The following is a 7,184-nucleotide window of genomic DNA, read 5'->3' on the forward strand; positions in this document are numbered from 1 at the left end:
TATACCAGGACTAAATACAGACACATCACCCACTAACTGCTGTACCAGGACTAAATACTGTCACATCACCCACTGACCGCTATACCAGTACTAAATACTGTCACGTCACCCACTGACCGCTATACCAGGACTAAATACTGTCACGTAACCCGCTGACCGCTATACCAGGACTAAGTACTGTCACGTCACCCGCTGACCGCTATACCAGGACTAAATACTCTCAGGTCACCCACTGATCAGTATACCAGGACTAAATACTGTCACATCACCCACTGACCGCTATACCAGGACTAAATACTGTCAGGTCGCCCACTGATCACTATACCAGGACTAAATACTGTCACATCACCCACTGACCGCTATACCAGGACTAAATACTGTCACATCACCCACTGACCGCTATACCAGGACTAAATACTGTCACATCACCCACTGACCGCTATACCAGGACTAAATACTGTCACATCACCCACTGACCGCTATACCAGGACTAAATACTGTCACATCACCCACTGACCGCTATACCAGGACTAAATACTGTCACATCACCCGCTGACCGCTATACCAAGACTAAATACTGTCACGTAACCCGCTGACAGCTATACCAGGACTAAGTACTGTCACGTCACCCGCTGACCGCTATACCAGGACTAAATACTGTCATGTCACCCACTGACCGCTATACCAGGACTAAATACTGTCACATCACCCGCTGACCGCTATACCAAGACTAAATACTGTCACGTAACCCGCTGACAGCTATACCAGGACTAAGTACTGTCACGTCACCCGCTGACCGCTATACCAGGACTAAATACTGTCATGTCACCCACTGACCGCTATACCAGGACTAAATACTGTCACATCACCCGCTGACCGCTATACCAGGACTAAGTACTGTCACGTCACCCGCTGACCGCTATACCAGGACTAAATACTGTCAGGTCACCTGCTGACCGCTATACCAGGACTAAATACTGTCACATCACCCGCTGACCGCTATACCAGGACTAAGTACTGTCACGTCACCCGCTGACCGCTATACCAGGACTAAGTACTGTCACGTCACCCGCTGACCGCTATACCAGGACTAAATACTGTCATGTCACCCACTGACCGCTATACCAGGACTAAATACTGTCACATCACCCGCTGACCGCTATACCAAGACTAAATACTGTCACGTAACCCGCTGACAGCTATACCAGGACTAAGTACTGTCACGTCACCCGCTGACCGCTATACCAGGACTAAATACTGTCATGTCACCCACTGACCGCTATACCAGGACTAAATACTGTCACATCACCCGCTGACCGCTATACCAAGACTAAATACTGTCACGTAACCCGCTGACAGCTATACCAGGACTAAGTACTGTCACGTCACCCGCTGACCGCTATACCAGGACTAAATACTGTCATGTCACCCACTGACCTCTATACCAGGACTAAATACTGTCACATCACCCGCTGACCGCTATACCAGGACTAAGTACTGTCACGTCACCCGCTGACCGCTATACCAGGACTAAATACTGTCAGGTCACCTGCTGACCGCTATACCAGGACTAAATACTGTCACATCACCCGCTGACCGCTATACCAGGACTAAGTACTGTCACGTCACCCGCTGACCGCTATACCAGGACTAAGTACTGTCACGTCACCCGCTGACCGCTATACCAGGACTAAATACTGTCATGTCACCCACTGACCGCTATACCAGGACTAAATACTGTCACATCACCCGCTGACCGCTATACCAAGACTAAATACTGTCACGTAACCCGCTGACAGCTATACCAGGACTAAGTACTGTCACGTCACCCGCTGACCGCTATACCAGGACTAAATACTGTCATGTCACCCACTGACCGCTATACCAGGACTAAATACTGTCACATCACCCGCTGACCGCTATACCAGGACTAAGTACTGTCACGTCACCCGCTGACCGCTATACCAGGACTAAATACTGTCAGGTCACCTGCTGACCGCTATACCAGGACTAAATACTGTCACATCACCCGCTGACCGCTATACCAGGACTAAGTACTGTCACGTCACCCGCTGACCGCTATACCAGGACTAAGTACTGTCACGTCACCCGCTGACCGCTATACCAGGACTAAATACTGTCATGTCACCCACTGACCGCTATACCAGGACTAAATACTGTCACATCACCCGCTGACCGCTATACCAAGACTAAATACTGTCACGTCACCCGCTGACCGCTATACCAGGACTAAATACTGTCAGGTCACCTGCTGACCGCTATACCAGGACTAAATACTGTCACATCACCCGCTGACCGCTATACCAGGACTAAGTACTGTCACGTCACCCGCTGACCGCTATACCAGGACTAAGTACTGTCACGTCACCCGCTGACCGCTATACCAGGACTAAATACTGTCATGTCACCCACTGACCGCTATACCAGGACTAAATACTGTCACATCACCCGCTGACCGCTATACCAGGACTAAGTACTGTCACGTCACCCGCTGACCGCTATACCAGGACTAAATACTGTCAGGTCACCTGCTGACCGCTATACCAGGACTAAATACTGTCACATCACCCGCTGACAGCTATACCAGGACTAAATACTGTCAGGTCACCTGCTGACCGCTATACCAGGACTAAATACTGTCACATCACCCGCTGACCGCTATACCAGGACTAAGTACTGTCACGTCACCCGCTGACCGCTATACCAGGACTAAGTACTGTCACGTCACCCGCTGACCGCTATACCAGGACTAAATACTGTCATGTCACCCACTGACCGCTATACCAGGACTAAATACTGTCACATCACCCGCTGACCGCTATACCAAGACTAAATACTGTCACGTAACCCGCTGACAGTTATACCAGGACTAAGTACTGTCACGTCACCCGCTGACCGCTATACCAGGACTAAATACTGTCATGTCACCCACTGACCGCTATACCAGGACTAAATACTGTCACATCACCCGCTGACCGCTATACCAAGACTAAATACTGTCACGTAACCTGCTGACAGCTATACCAGGACTAAGTACTGTCACGTCACCCGCTGACCGCTATACCAGGACTAAATACTGTCATGTCACCCACTGACCGCTATACCAGGACTAAATACTGTCACATCACCCGCTGACCGCTATACCAGGACTAAGTACTGTCACGTCACCCGCTGACCGCTATACCAGGACTAAATACTGTCAGGTCACCTGCTGACCGCTATACCAGGACTAAATACTGTCACATCACCCGCTGACCGCTATACCAGGACTAAGTACTGTCACGTCACCCGCTGACCGCTATACCAGGACTAAGTACTGTCACGTCACCCGCTGACCGCTATACCAGGACTAAATACTGTCATGTCACCCACTGACCGCTATACCAGGACTAAATACTGTCACATCACCCGCTGACCGCTATACCAAGACTAAATACTGTCACGTAACCCGCTGACAGCTATACCAGGACTAAGTACTGTCACGTCACCTGCTGACCGCTATACCAGGACTAAATACTGTCATGTCACCCACTGACCGCTATACCAGGACTAAATACTGTCACATCACCCGCTGACCGCTATACCAGGACCAAGTACTGTCACGTCACCCGCTGACCGCTATACCAGGACTAAATACTGTCAGGTCACCTGCTGACCGCTATACCAGGACTAAATACTGTCACATCACCCGCTGACCGCTATACCAGGACTAAGTACTGTCACGTCACCCGCTGACCGCTATACCAGGACTAAGTACTGTCACGTCACCCGCTGACCGCTATACCAGGACTAAATACTGTCATGTCACCCACTGACTGCTATACCAGGACTAAATACTGTCACATCACCCGCTGACCGCTATACCAAGACTAAATACTGTCACGTCACCCGCTGACCGCTATACCAGGACTAAATACTGTCAGGTCACCTGCTGACCGCTATACCAGGACTAAATACTGTCACATCACCCGCTGACCGCTATACCAGGACTAAGTACTGTCACGTCACCCGCTGACCGCTATACCAGGACTAAGTACTGTCACGTCACCCGCTGACCGCTATACCAGGACTAAATACTGTCAGGTCACCTGCTGACCGCTATACCAGGACTAAATACTGTCACATCACCCGCTGACCGCTATACCAGGACTAAATACTGTCATGTCACCCACTGACCGCTATACCAGGACTAAATACTGTCACATCACCCGCTGACCGCTATACCAAGACTAAATACTGTCATGTCACCTGCTGACCGCTATACCAGGACTAAATACTGTCACATCACCCGCTGACCGCTATACCAGGACTAAATACTGTCAGGTCACCTGCTGACTGCTATGCCAGGACTAAATACTGTCAGGTCACCTGCTGACTGCTATGCCAGGACTAAATACTGTCATGTTGTATTGTTCGTTTGATTTATTTGTATAGTATAAATAAAGAACGTATAAAAAAACAACAACAGTAGCAGCTATGATGACATCACAGATTCCACATGACATTACAGTAGGAATGTGTACAGTTGTACACTGCCACCATCTTGGGTCACTTAAGCTTGCTAGCCTGAAGAGGACGCTATGTCCAGGTAGGTGGCTCTTTAGTGCAGGCTGAGGCTTCGTTCACACATGGTATGGCCGGCGTTGCATGGTGCAGTACACAACTAAACCATTAGCTCCCACAAATCTTGGTAACGTTAGGTTCACACTGACCCCAGATGTGGCCCCACTGACGGACCCCAACAACAGAGAGCCGGAGCACTGTTTCCATGGTAACATATGTACACGGGCGGACCCTATTGACTATCATGGAGTCCACTGGGTGTCTGTCAGGTGTCTGAGATGTGAACCTCGCCTAAGAAGCCCTTTCTCCTTTCCTGCAGAGATTGTCAGGAGGTCCCAAGACTAAGTCCAAAGCCATTGTGAGAAGGGCTTCAGGTAATAAATCTGGCTCCATGCTACCATGTACAAGATGGTTCTGTTAGACCTCTATGATCTGTCATTACATTAATTTTTGGTTCCTCTTTTTTTGCCATATGTACTGTCGCTTTATCTGGAGACACCTGGACGTCTTATTCATGGTTTGTTTTGATTTTATTATTATTCTTACAAGGTAGATATTATCTTAGGGGGTGCATACGGACACCGGCGGACATCTTTAAAAACCCATTCAAATGAATGGGTTTTAAAGCTGACCGCTGGCAAGCCGTCTCCTGTCCAGTTTCCCCGGGGTTTAGGATGGAAACCCCGGGGCGGACAGCAGTGGTAGTGTAAATGCCCCCTTAGAGAAATTAGGGAAGTTTATTTACATGCTGTTCCTTACTTTAGATTGCATAAGATAATAATCTTGTGTGTTTGTATATTGCACTTCTATAGAGTATAAGAATTACTATAAGTTGTTACTAACATGAGCGTTAGTGTGGAAGTGGGCAGTTTCCACACGATCCCCTCGTCATGGCCAGCCTGGTTGGGTGACTCTTGTCCTGGGGCTGCGTTTCCCGGCTAGCGGTTGTTGGGCGTCCAGCAATGTCAGTGAGTACTGTCAGCCCCCATAACTGTACTAACCATAGTGGTACTGTGTGAATGTTGGAAACAAGAATCCCTGACTGTTGTGTGTGCCTGGGCCCTGGTGTGTCTGAAGTGTGATTGTGTATAAGGGATTGAAACCTTGCGGACATTCTCATAAGTGTCCCAGGGCCGAGTGTGCGAGAATATAAAGAAGGGTCGAATCTCACGGTAGACATCCCCTTCTGTGACAGGCGAGCACTTTGTGTTCTGATAAAGGAACTCTCCAAGAAGAGAGGTGTCATAAGACTTTATCCTGAAACTAATGCCTGCCAGCGCTGAGTGATTGTGAATAATTGTAATTATTATTATATGCTATGGTAATGGGGACAGGGGGGAGAAGAGTATTGGTGACATTCCGTTTCCGGAAATGGGAAAACGGAACGTCACTGGGAAATCAAAAAATGTGCCTGTGGCGGTCGCATGACTGCCCCAGGAATTTGGGTAAATATACATTTTTTTTTAAAAGGAGTGAATTAGAAATTAGGTATGGTGAGGGGGATTAGTTTAATGTTAAAGTTTTAGTTTATGCCACACAACCCTTTTAAGTTTAAGGACAGGAGGTGTATTGTATTAGATTATAAGCGGAGAGGCTGCATGCGGACACCTTTAAAAACCCATTCAAATGAATAGGTGTTAAAGCTGACCGCTGGCAAGCTGTCCCCTGCCCAGTTTCCCGGGGTTTAGGATGGAAACCCTGGGGCGGACAGCGGTGGTAGTGTAAATGCCCCCTTAGAGAAATTAGGGTAGATTATTTACATGCTGTGCCTTATTTTAGATTCCATAAGATAATAATCTTGTGTTTGTATATTGCACTTCTATAGAGTATAAGAATTACTATAAGTTGTTACTAACGTGAGCGCTAGTGTGGAAGTGGGCAGTTTCCACACGATCCCCTCGTCATGACCAGCCTGGCTGGGTGACTCCTGTCCTAGGGCTGCGTTTCCCGGCTAGCTGTTGTTGGGCGTCCAACAATGTCAGCGAGTACTGTCAGCCCCCAATTGTACTAACCATAGTGGTACTGTGTGAATGTTGGAGACAAAAATCCCTGACTGTTGTGTGTCTGGGCCCTGGAGTGTCTGAAGTGTGATTGTGTATAAGGGATTCAAACCTTGCGGACATTCTCATAAGTGTCCCAGGGCCGAGTGTGCGAGAATATAAAGAAGGGTCGAATCTCACGGTAGACATCCCCTTCTGTGACAGGCGAGCACTTTGTGTTCTGATAAAGGAACTCTCCAAGAAGAGAGGTGTCATAAGACTTTATCCTGAAACTAATGCCTGCCAGCGCTGTGTGATTGTGAATAATATAATGATGTATTGTATTAGATAGTAAGCTCTTAGGAGCAGGATGTCTCTTTCTTTCCTTACAGGTCAGCTCTCCAGAACAAATAATAATATTCATATTTACAGCAATATGCAGCAGGACAGTTTGGATCCAGGGAGATATCCGATCGCCACATGTGGGGTCAGGAAGGAATTTTTTGCCCCCCTGAGGTATAACGCTCCGGGGAGTTCGTTTCGCCTTCCTCTGGATCTTTGGGTTGGTTGGCTTTTGAGTCAGTGACCCATTTTATAATATATTAAAGGGCCAGTAATAAC

This window comes from Leptodactylus fuscus, chromosome 3 (assembly GCF_031893055.1).
Source record: "Leptodactylus fuscus isolate aLepFus1 chromosome 3, aLepFus1.hap2, whole genome shotgun sequence".
NCBI classification, from domain to species: domain Eukaryota; kingdom Metazoa; phylum Chordata; class Amphibia; order Anura; family Leptodactylidae; genus Leptodactylus; species Leptodactylus fuscus.